General features: G+C 40.5%; 1 protein-coding gene across 5 annotated transcripts in view; it reads left to right on the plus strand.

Annotated features, from left to right (window-relative positions):
- KIF5A (kinesin family member 5A) overlaps positions 1-11408 on the plus strand; it is a 139903-nt gene extending 128495 nt beyond the window's left edge. For all 5 annotated transcript variants that reach the window (XM_063427494.1, XM_063427518.1, XM_063427502.1 and 2 more), the window contains one exon: positions 10836-11408. The gene's annotated coding sequence lies outside the window, so the exon portion shown is untranslated. The remainder of the gene's footprint in view (positions 1-10835) is intronic.
- The last annotated feature ends 1063 nt before the right edge of the window (positions 11409-12471 follow it).

Consider the following 12471-nt stretch of genomic DNA (forward strand, 5'->3'; position numbering starts at 1 on the left):
AAGTTCATCTATATGACTGGTCATTTTGACCGGAGTGGGTAACTCATTGAGGCCTTTCGTGAATTGGCCCGCCTCCTCCACTGTACCGTTCCATAAAATGAGAATGTCATCGATAAATCTGAAATATCTGATGACCTTATCTTCATATTGTTGCAAAATGTATTTCAACTCATATTGATACATGTATGCGTTCGCATACATGGGGGCCATGGCCGCCCCCATAGAGGTCCCTGCTATCTGCAAGTACCATGAGGTCTCGAAGCGAAAGTAATTATTCTGCAACGCTATGTCCAACAGCTCCAAAACGTATTCAATAGTGGGACCATGATAATTTGGTGACTGTGTAAGAAGATCCCGCATTGCCTGTACACCATCATCGTGTGGGATGATGGTGTACAGGCTGCCGACGTCCATGGTGATTAGAACCCCTTGAAAGGTTCCCACCTGCTGCAATCGTTGTAGAAGATCCGGGGTGTCCTTAATACATGTTGCTAGAGCTGTCACGGGGCCCTTGAATAAAAAATCCAGGTATTTGGCTATTGGTTCTAACAGCCCCTGTACTGCAGAAACAATGGGTCGTCCCGGAGGGTGAGTCAGACTTTTATGGACTTTAGGAAGCGTGTATATAATGGGGGATTTAGGATGTTTCTTGAGTAAAAAATGATATAGATCCAAATCTATATGTCCCGCTTGGAGTCCAAAGGAAAGACATTCTTCAATTTTTCTGGCTATTGAACCAGTGGGGTCCTGGTCCAATTTCTTGTAGGTTTTCGTATCATTCAATTGTGTTCTGATTTCCTCAGCATATTCATCGTAGTTTAAAACGACAATACCTCCCCCCTTGTCTGCCGGGCGTATCACTATGGTCGGATCTGTAGCCAGATTCTTAATCAAGGCCAGATTTTCTTTGGATAAGTTGTGGTGTTTAGGCTGGTGGCTCTGTAAGATAGAGTTCGTTTCTTGCCTCACTGTTCTTAAAAAAGATTTGATAGCCACCTGAGTTGTAGGTGGATCAAACGTACTAGTGGATTTGAATCTGTAAGGTGTTGTGCTGTTGGAAGAAATTTGCGGTTTTGTGTTATTAAAGAAATCTTTAAGTCTGAGACTCCGACCAAACTTGAAAAGTTCGACCTCCCATTGAAAGTGATTGGGGGGGGTAGTGGGTATGAAAGAAAGGCCTTTAGTCAGAATATCAATTTCAGTCGGGGTGAATACCCGTTGTGATAAATTGAAGATGGGGATCAATTGCGCCTCGGAGGTTTGCCCTTTGGACCAGTGGACTCGTCCTTTCTGTCCTCGCCTGGTGAGGGTTCTTTTCCTAACCTGTGCATGCTCCTTGTCATCGTACTCGGTAACCTGGTTGAATCTTGATGCGTTATCTCGTCTAAAAAATGGGCCGATGGTCCCGCCTGGTTCCCTTCACCCTCTGAGGCGGACTCCCCAGACGTTACATCAATAGTCGGAACATTCGGTTTAGTAATCCTCTTACGGTACCTCCTCGGTCTCCCCCTGTACTCGCCGGACAACCATCTGTACACTGCAGACTCTTGGTAGTCCTGGTGGACCCTTTCCATTTTCTGCCTTTTGAACTTAATCAACTGGTTTTTGTATTTAAGGAGTTCCTCACTCAATTTCAGTGTGATGTTGTTCCCTTCTTGTGTATCAAGCAGTAGTGCGTATTCATTTTCCACTGTCTGGATCTTCCTTCTAATATCTACCAGATCATCCTTAACATCTTGGATTGTTATCAACATTAAATCTAGAGAGCACTTATTCAGAACTGCAGTCCAGTCCTTGCAGACCCTTGCCTTTGTCCTCCCTATGGTGGGTATATTCCTCACTCGGAAACCCCTTGGGATCTGTTTTGCTCTGTGGTAATCAGAGAGAAAGATTCCGTGGAGATCCAAGTCAATTTCTTTCTTCTTCAACTTAAGAAGTTTGAAATATACGTCCCTGAGTGTTGTGGTAGTTGGTAATTCCAGACTAGTCGTACTCCAAAGGATCTCTGCTGCTTGTGCATCACTGAATTGTAATGTGGTGGCCTGAGAGTCACATCCACCTGCTTGAGTAAGGAAGTTCTCCATAGCCACACGCTGGGCAGTTGTTATAATGCTTGTCACCAGGAGGTATTGGGGTGGTTGTACCACTTCAAATTCCAAATAAAACTTAACTTTTATTGACTTCAGTTAAAAAATCAAATGGGTACTGTTGCTTTAAAAAATAAAAACAAAATATTTCCAGCAAATTCCAGCTGAAAAAAATACAGAAAGTCCCATAGGAAGCTGCTATCCCTTTAAAGCTAGGGAAATTGTGCGCACAATGCACAAAGACTCTGTGGGTGCATAGAAAGGGTATATGCCAAACACCCTATATGTACAAAGACGAGAAAATATTCTTGCACTCCAACAAAACTATAAAGTGGTACCTGGTGCTCTGGTAGCAAAAATCATAAATATCCAAAAAATACCGGCACTCCAGGAATTCTCAGCGATACAAATTTTCTTTATTCAGTTAAGGACGTCAACGTTTCAGCTCCTCATGGAGCTTTCATCAGGACAACTTAAACAATAAAACAAGCAAGCTTATATAGGGAGAATCTCAATTAGTGTACTTACATACTCAGGTGTTTCACCTCCATTCCCGCCAACAAACGGACCGCAGCTGCCAACCGTATCAGCACACTCCACTTCCGGGTTCCTGGCCCACATGACCAGGTTCGAGGTGTCTGATTCGCCGACTGACGTTACCGGGCAACCAGGGACGCCAACGTCACTTTGGTCAAACCCTTTACTTACGGACTGCGGCATGAGTCAAACCTCACGAGCCCTTCAGTGTAAAAAAGTGTTGCCGTGGCAACCGGACCGTAGGCAGACAGGAGGGAGGGGGAAACAGGAGGATGCGAGCAGTAACAGGGAATCAATAGAATCTAGAGAATGTTGGGACAAATACATATATGGCATATATCCAAACCAATAAAGTGTTGTATCATATCGTGTCTTAAGTGAACGATCTGGTCATAATTCCATTTATTACGTAAATACAGTGTTGTATAGGTATAAGGTATAGGCATGTGATCCATGATCTCGTAAGATCTGTGTATTCTTTATAATGGAAGGCGAAATATCTGCCCATATGTGAGGTTAAATATAATGAACTATCTCTAAAATAGTTACACTTGCCTACTAGTGAGACAAAGATCTGTACCTGAGTGTGAGATGCTTTGTCTATGTAAAAAATAATAGTGAAATAGTGAAAAAAATGTTAAACATATATCAAAGATGCAACAAGTGGAAAAATATAATAAAGTGCTACTGTATGCAATATATCTATATCAAGTGAGAAATGAGAGGCATGAGCAAATAACCTATATGCAACAGGCCCAATATTAGTATATAACTGTAGAACAATTGACATAATCTCAGATTCCCGCTCAATCCCCATGGATATGTAAGTATCAACAAAATTGTTTTTATAACCAAGAAATCCTCTTTACACTGGATCCATCCCTCCCCAAGAGTCTACGCCAGAAACCACTGTTTTGTTATCGTAGAAACAGGAATTTAAGGGACATGTTGGTGAATACAGACCCTATACATTGCTACAAGCCGACATCTCAAGACTCCAAAAACACGGGATGTGTAAGGTGTTTGGGGTGTGTCAACTGTGGACACATTATCCCTGCCAAAACCTTTAGTCATCCACACACGGGACAGACGTTCCGAATCCAACATCGGATTCACTGTCGGAGTGAATTTGTCATTTATAAACTGTCTTGCCCTTGTGGCTTGAACTATGTTGGCAAAACAGAGACGGCACTCTGTGAAAGAATTAGGGGCCACAGATCGAGTATCCGACTTGCCTATCGAGATGGCAAGTCGGACAAACCTGTGGCCCGACATTTTCTGGAACTATCACATCCCCTGGCTTCACTTAGATGTGTGGCCATTGACCATGTACCGACCCCTCTTCGGGGGGGAGATCGGGGCAAACTCCTGTTACAGAGAGAAACGTACTGGATAACACGGTTGGACACTATCTCGCCCAGGGGTCTGAACGAAAAATGTTCTTTCACTATGTTTCTATGATATCTCAGTATTAGGTTGATTAGAGTACAGAGCCTCTTATGATTTCCTGAGGTACAGGATTGGTCTGTCTATCTTCATTAGTTTAAATAATTATGTAGTACTGTTTTTTACTAGAAATTTTAGCCTCTATTTAATACAAAGAGGATTTCTTGGTTATAAAAACAATTTTGTTGATACTTACATATCCATGGGGATTGAGCGGGAATCTGAGATTATGTCAATTGTTCTACAGTTATATACTAATATTGGGCCTGTTGCATATAGGTTATTTGCTCATGCCTCTCATTTCTCACTTGATATAGATATATTGCATACAGTAGCACTTTATTATATTTTTCCACTTGTTGCATCTTTGATATATGTTTAACATTTGTTTCACTATTTCACTATTATTTTTTACATAGACAAAGCATCTCACACTCAGGTACAGATCTTTGTCTCACTAGTAGGCAAGTGTAACTATTTTAGAGATAGTTCATTATATTTAACCTCACATATGGGCAGATATTTCGCCTTCCATTATAAAGAATACACAGATCTTACGAGATCATGGATCACATGCCTATACCTTATACCTATACAACACTGTATTTACGTAATAAATGGAATTATGACCAGATCGTTCACTTAAGACACGATATGATACAACACTTTATTGGTTTGGATATATGCCATATATGTATTTGTCCCAACATTCTCTAGATTCTATTGATTCCCTGTTACTGCTCGCATCCTCCTGTTTCCCCCTCCCTCCTGTCTGCCTACGGTCCGGTTGCCACGGCAACACTTTTTTACACTGAAGGGCTCGTGAGGTTTGACTCATGCCGCAGTCCGTAAGTAAAGGGTTTGACCAAAGTGACGTTGGCGTCCCTGGTTGCCCGGTAACGTCAGTCGGCGAATCAGACACCTCGAACCTGGTCATGTGGGCCAGGAACCCGGAAGTGGAGTGTGCTGATACGGTTGGCAGCTGCGGTCCGTTTGTTGGCGGGAATGGAGGTGAAACACCTGAGTATGTAAGTACACTAATTGAGATTCTCCCTATATAAGCTTGCTTGTTTTATTGTTTAAGTTGTCCTGATGAAAGCTCCATGAGGAGCTGAAACGTTGACGTCCTTAACTGAATAAAGAAAATTTGTATCGCTGAGAATTCCTGGAGTGCCGGTATTTTTTGGATATTTATGATTTTTGCTACCAGAGCACCAGGTACCACTTTATAGTTTTGTTGGAGTGCAAGAATATTTTCTCGTCTTTATATATATATATATATATATAATTTTTTTTAAATATCTTTATTTATATATAGGTATATATATAGTGATATATACGTATATATTTATGTATATAGATATATATATTATTTCGTTCTACGTGTATTTTGATATAAATATATATATACTAATATCATAATACAGTTAGAACGAAATAACACACATCTATATAATTTTTGAATTATTTATTTTGAATTATTTTTTTAATTTTATTTTTTAACGTATTAAATTTTTTTTTATATTATATATAAATATATATATATATAACAATAATTATATATATATTTAGTCAGTATCAGTCTACGTGTAATTTGATATTAATATATATATATAATTATATATATATTAATAGTAAAATACACCTAGACAGTGTATGTGTGTGTATGTATATGTGTATATATACTTAGATCATATATATATAATATATATATATATATGATCTAAGTATATAATTATTTTTTTTACACTGATTAATTTATTTTATTTTATTTCCAGCCAGCAGGGGGACTAACTGTCATTACAGTTAGTCCCCCTGCTGGCAATGCCTGAGCCAGCTAACCCGGCCATGTGATTGTGAGGTCCTCGCAAGGAGGGGGGGCTTCAGGATGTCGGATGTGCCGCAGGGGGCTCCCTGGGAGTCCCCCCAACCGCGATCGCCGGCGTGGGATCCCCGGCGACCGGGTAAGTAAGAAAAGACCGGAGGGCGTACAATTACGCCCGGCGGCGTTTAGAGCCGCTTAAATTAGGGCGTAATTCTACGCCCTCCGGTCTTAAAGGGTTAAAGGGTCACTACAGGGAGTGCAGAATTATTAGGCAAATGAGTATTTTGACCACATCATCCTCTTTATGCATGTTGTCTTACTCCAAGCTCTATAGGCTCGAAAGCCTACTACCAATTAAGCATATTAGGTGATGTGCATCTCTGTAATGAGAAGGGGTGTGGTCTAATGACAGCAACACCCTATATCAGGTGTGCATAATTATTAGGCAACTTCCTTTCCTTTGGCAAAATGGGTCAAAAGAAGGACTTGACAGGCTCAGAAAAGTCAAAAATAGTGAGATATCTTGCAGAGGGATGCAGCACTCTTAAAATTGCAAAGCTTCTGAAGCGTGATCATCGAACAATCAAGCGTTTCATTCAAAATAGTCAACAGGGTCGCAAGAAGCGTGTGGAGAAACCAAGGCGCAAAATAACTGCCCATGAACTGAGAAAAGTCAAGCGTGCAGCTGCCAAGATGCCACTTGCCACCAGTTTGGCCATATTTCAGAGCTGCAACATCACTGGAGTGCCCAAAAGCACAAGGTGTGCAATACTCAGAGACATGGCCAAGGTAAGAAAGGCTAAAAGACGACCACCACTGAACAAGACACACAAGCTGAAACGTCAAGACTGGGCCAAGAAATATCTCAAGACTGATTTTTCTAAGGTTTTATGGACTGATGAAATGAGAGTGAGTCTTGATGGGCCAGATGGATGGATTGGTAAAGGGCAGAGAGCTCCAGTCCGACTCAGACGCCAGCAAGGTGGAGGTGGAGTACTGGTTTGGGCTGGTATCATCAAAGATGAGCTTGTGGGGCCTTTTCGGGTTGAGGATGGAGTCAAGCTCAACTCTGGAAGACACCTTCTTCAAGCAGTGGTACAGGAAGAAGTCTGCATCCTTCAGTAAAACATGATTTTCATGCAGGACAATGCTCCATCACACGCGTCCAAGTACTCCACAGCGTGGCTGGCAAGAAAGGGTATAAAAGAAGAAAATCTAATGACATGGCCTCCTTGTTCACCTGATCTGAACCCCATTGAGAACCTGTGGTCCATCATCAAATGTGAGATTTACAAGGAGGGAAAACAGTACACCTCTGTGAACAGTGTCAGGGAGGCTGTGGTTGCTGCTGCACGCAATGTTGATGGTGAACAGATCAAAACACTGACAGAATCCATGGATGGCAGGCTTTTGAGTGTCCTTGCAAAGAAAGGTGGCTATATTGGTCACTGATTTGTTTTTGTTATGTTTTTGAATGTCAGAAATGTATATTTGTGAATGTTGAGATGTTATATTGGTTTCACTGGTAAAAATAAATAATTGAAATGGGTATATTTTTGTTTTTTGTTAAGTTTGTGGCGAAACCAACCTCGCCACTGGGCCCTGGAGAAGCCTGTTTGCTAGCCTCCTACCTACTGACTATGGCCCCTGGGTTATTTGGGGCATATTGTACTTTATATGGCGGCTACTGGCCCTTTAAGCACAGTGAATGATATTTTATTGTACTGCTGCTGGCCCTTTAAGAACTGTCTGGGGACATATTGAGACTTTGGGTAACAATACCCTTTAAGACTATGGCCCCTGAAAACGTATGGACTTTTATTTGGTGTGTATGGCCCTTTAAGAACCGGCTGGGGACATCTTGTAACTTTGATGAACAATGTCCCTTTAAGACTATGTCCCCAGACCTGTAAAATAACTTGTTCCTGGCTTTCCCCCACTTGGTTCAGTAAATAGGGCTTACTGAACCAAGTACCACACAGGCGGACCACCCAGAAGTTAAAGTGTGCAGGCAATTTACCTCCCAGGCTGTGAGGTTACTGCAGGTTAATTGCCGAGCGCTGGGTGGCCGCCATTCGGCAGCCGAACACGTGGCGGCGGCCATTTTGGTCATTCGAATGCGGTCAGCGGTGTATGTTAAAGATTCTGTGGAACTAAAATCGGCTACACATTCTGCCGAACACCGCTGACCCTTACCTTCTCCCATACGGAACTTGCAGCTCCAGAGACTAAGTCCCGTTCGAAATGGGACTTAGTCGTTTTTTCGCATGAAATTGACCGACCGCACAGCCCAAATCTATGGAACTGTTTTGGGCAGGAAATTGTGCTTGCGGTCGGTCATAAAGGGACTTCCAGCTAACTTTTGATCCACTGGAGGGATTTGGCTGATTTTTGGAAGTGTTTATGTTTGATGTATGCTGAGTCTGAATATGCAACTTTTATTGAAATTGGATGTATGGTTTTAAAGTTACAGTGTGTGTGTAAAAACTGTATTTTTATTGTATGTAATAATTGGTTTAACTGTTTATCTGAGGGGAGGGAATGTGTGGGTTGCACCAGATGTGTGATTGGTGATTTTATGCCTCCCCCTGGGTGTGGCCTGTAAGTGTACAAGTGTAATAAAAGCCAGGCTGGATGAGCCAGTCCAGAGTTCCTGTTTTACCCTCAAAGTGATGTGTCGTCTCATTATTGGGGGAAGGATTTATTGCATGCTGTTCCATTTGACTGCTAGGAGTACAAGCCTATTCGTATGGTTCCTATTCAATGGTCTACAGCATTCATACGCTTGGGAGAATTTAAAGGTTTCTCGGATTCGGTGATTGTGGTGTCTGCCAGAGTGCTTGGAGTCCTCAGGAAGCACTAGGAGCATCCATTAACGGAGGTACCAAGTCGGGGTGCCAGGTGATCCGTTACAAAGTTGCCTAATAATTATGCACAGTAATAGTCACCTGCACACACAGATATCCCCCTAAAATAGCTATAACTAAAAACAAACTAAAAACTACTTCCAAAAATATTCAGCTTTGATATTAATGAGTTTTTTGGGTTCATTGAGAACATGGTTGTTGTTCAATAATAAAATTAATCCTCAAAAATACAACTTGCCTAATAATTCTGCACTCCCTGTATAGGGTCAGGAACATAACATGTATTCCTGACCCTATAGGGTTAAAACCACCATCTAGCCCCCCTGGGCCTCTCATGCCTCCATAAATATAGCAAAACCTTACTGTATTCAAGCCAGAAGCTGCAGATCTGAAGTGGTAGCCTGATCCAATCACAGTGCTTCCCCAAAGGATTGGCTGAGACTGACAGAGGCAGATCAGGGGCAGTGCCAGCATGATTCAAACACAGCCCTGGCCAATCAGCATCTCCTCATAGAGATGAATTGAATCAATGAATCTCTATAAGGAAAGTTCAGTGTCTGCATGCAGAGGGAGTAGATACTGAATGTTTGGATGCATTTTAGGCAGCCTTGACCCGGGAAGGATCTCTAACAGCCATCTGAGGAGTGGCCAGTGAAGTTATCCCTAGGCTGTAATGTAAACACTGCATTTTCTCTGAAAAGACAGTGTTTACAGCAAAAAGCCTGAAGGTCATGATTCTACTCACCAGAACAAATTCAATAAGCTGTAGTTGTTCTGGTGACTATAGTGTTGCTTTAAATATGGAAAAAGTTCAAGTGAATAAAATGCATTAACACTATTAAATTGCATTACAATGTCTTAAAGTAATTGCTTCACTTTAAAAAGTAGTGTTCCAGTTTATCAGCATACAGCTCATTTAAAAACATGTTGTTTTATTTTGATAAATGATATAAAAATAAACCAGAATATTCTTCTTTTGGAAATCAGTCTGCACCCAAAAAGGTGAGCACAAATGTATTTTGCTCTTTACAATAGTGAGAGCTAACAAAAAGTCTCACAAATACAGCATCAAATATGAAATACACCAGCCAAGAGGTAGTTATCATGTGGGAAACTGTCCTTACAGTTGTCCAAGCTTGTTAGCAACATTTGAGACACTAAGGCCTCAATTTAATATTCTTGGATGCTTTTTTCACATGATTTAGTATTATATTTTATATATATATATCATAACCTGATGAAAGTCCTCTATGCAGGACTGAAACGTTGATCGTTTTAAACCTTATAACAATACATTTTGGACTTTTAAATACATGAGAGTGCTGATACCTGCTTACATGGATATATATATATATATATATATATATAATCTAAATATTAACATATTTGAAATATTTTGGATATTTTAGTATTTTCATGAAATAATAATGAAAACAATCATAAAATAAAAATCATAAAAGTGTATGACAAAATATTATATAATTTGAGAAATATTAAATTGAGGTCCAAGTATGAAAACTCTCTCCATCTCTACATGTAGCAGTGAAAACAGCCCTCTAACTACACTGCATGGATGTGTTTTACCTGTCACAGCAAGATCATTGGTCCTTTAAGGATTAAACAACGTTGTCATAGCTGCTATTAAAAAATACGCTAAAGTCAGTGAGTTTGTATCTAGATAGCATCTGAAGGAGTATAAAATCACCAGATAATGCTGGGAAACAGCTCACATGCCTGTAACATGCATTCTCATGGCAGCCACTAAATGGCACCACTGGAGAGTGGCTATCATCACCTATACTTGCCTTATATACAGTAAGACAGCAAGATCACTGGAAACCGGTGCTAAGGATGATGACACATGCAGGTAATGTTACAAGTTCCTATAAAGACGTCCATAGAACTTTGCCAAACATTAGCTAACATCATTCTATTACTGAGTAGCGTAGCAGAGGTCTGGGCATAGTTTAGCAAACCATCTGCTGTCATTCAAAGCCATACAGGAGTAATCTTTAATCTTCTTTCCGATTCTCACTAACACCTTTCTGTTTTGTCTTCTTTCTTCATTTCCAGTTTCCAGTGGGACTGAAGCTTACTCCCAGCATGCTGCAATCTAGCTTTTTGTGGCCTCTGCTGCCAAACATTATCCTTCCTGTATGACTCTTGCTCAATGTCTTTCTACCGTGCTCTGTTACTGTACTGTATATTACCAGCTGCTAATGTTTATTCTATACCTTTGCAATGCACTCGATTATGTATCCACTTGTGTTTCAACTCTATCCTCTAGAAGTTCCTAATCGTATATCTGTCTAATCACACACTGTTATTTCCATGGGGTTAGTTATGTATCACCAGACAAGTGGAATAAAAGGTGATGAAATAAAGGAATGTTGTTACTTCCACTCAATGTTCTTGATGGTCTATTGAAGCTTCTTAGATTTGACATGATTCGTTTATTTAACCCTTCGAATGCCAGGAGGCCTGTCCTGATAGGATTAACTAAGTTGATTGCACTGGCCAGGTTTATTATTTTTTTGTGTTTGCTCCATCTGATCATATCTACAATAGAATAAAATGTTTGATTTTTTTTTTTATATTGAAAGAATAATCAGGGCAATTATTTACAATAAAATTACTTGAACTGTATTTGGGTATATCCTACTTATTTAAAAAGTTATTGTAAAAAAGTGGTTGTTCACATTATGTACACATCCGAGACAGGAATAAGGATACAACTCCTATTCTTAATGACATGTACAATGCTAGAACAAAAATAAAAAGTACACACTTTTTATTACAGTGCTGGTCAGTGCAGACAGAACTCAGTTAAAGGGAAAGGTTGAAATGTACTTTCAGCATAATGATTCTTCAGGTGATAACGGTGCTATTCAAAGCTCTATCGTTCAAAGTTCTAGGTAACGATTATTTACTCCCTACACCAGAATGTGTTCGGGGAGGTGCTAAGTTGGGATCGGCTTCTACATTGTATCTTGCGAGGCTTTAGACCATGACTGCTCCCTTCATGTACTATCATGCCAGGCACTAATTAGTCTTACACTATAAGATGTGATGCTAACGTAAGAGCAACACTTTAGGGAAAGGGTGACCTCATTGAGCCATGCAACTGTCTAGCATGGCTCCATGAGGTCAGCCCAGCAATATGGTAGTAAATACCTCGACAGAGCCGTCAAGACATGGCAGGGCTAAACAAAGGGGATTATAGGTAAGGAGACATATAAAATGGAATAAGGAAAGTAAAACCCCTGAAATTAAGATTAACAAGTGTTGTAGCTGGAACACTTAGACTGGAGGCACATATACGGGAACACTTAGGCTGGATGCACATATACTGGAACACTTGGGCTGCATATAACTGGACTGGGACACTAGGCCACAATCTTTCTGCAGGCCACAACCACGCTGAAGACCTCAAGTGGCCGTACTTGGGTTGGATACAAAGTGTTTCGTTCACTGGCAAGTTGAGCTGTTAGAGCATGAACACTAAACACTTTACACGGTGAAACAATTAGCTAGAACTCTTGTGCAGTACAGTATACAGCACTATAGGATAATACTGTAACATTGAAGATACTGGAGCAGTGTACTGGAGGCGGGACTGAATTAGACAAAACGGGAACTGTTACAAAACATAGATTAAGGAAAAGTTCACACACAAAACCACAAAGTTACATTTTATGAGGCTAAATAA

This window comes from Pelobates fuscus, chromosome 1 (genome assembly GCF_036172605.1).
Source record: "Pelobates fuscus isolate aPelFus1 chromosome 1, aPelFus1.pri, whole genome shotgun sequence".
Taxonomy (NCBI): Eukaryota; Metazoa; Chordata; class Amphibia; order Anura; family Pelobatidae; genus Pelobates; species Pelobates fuscus.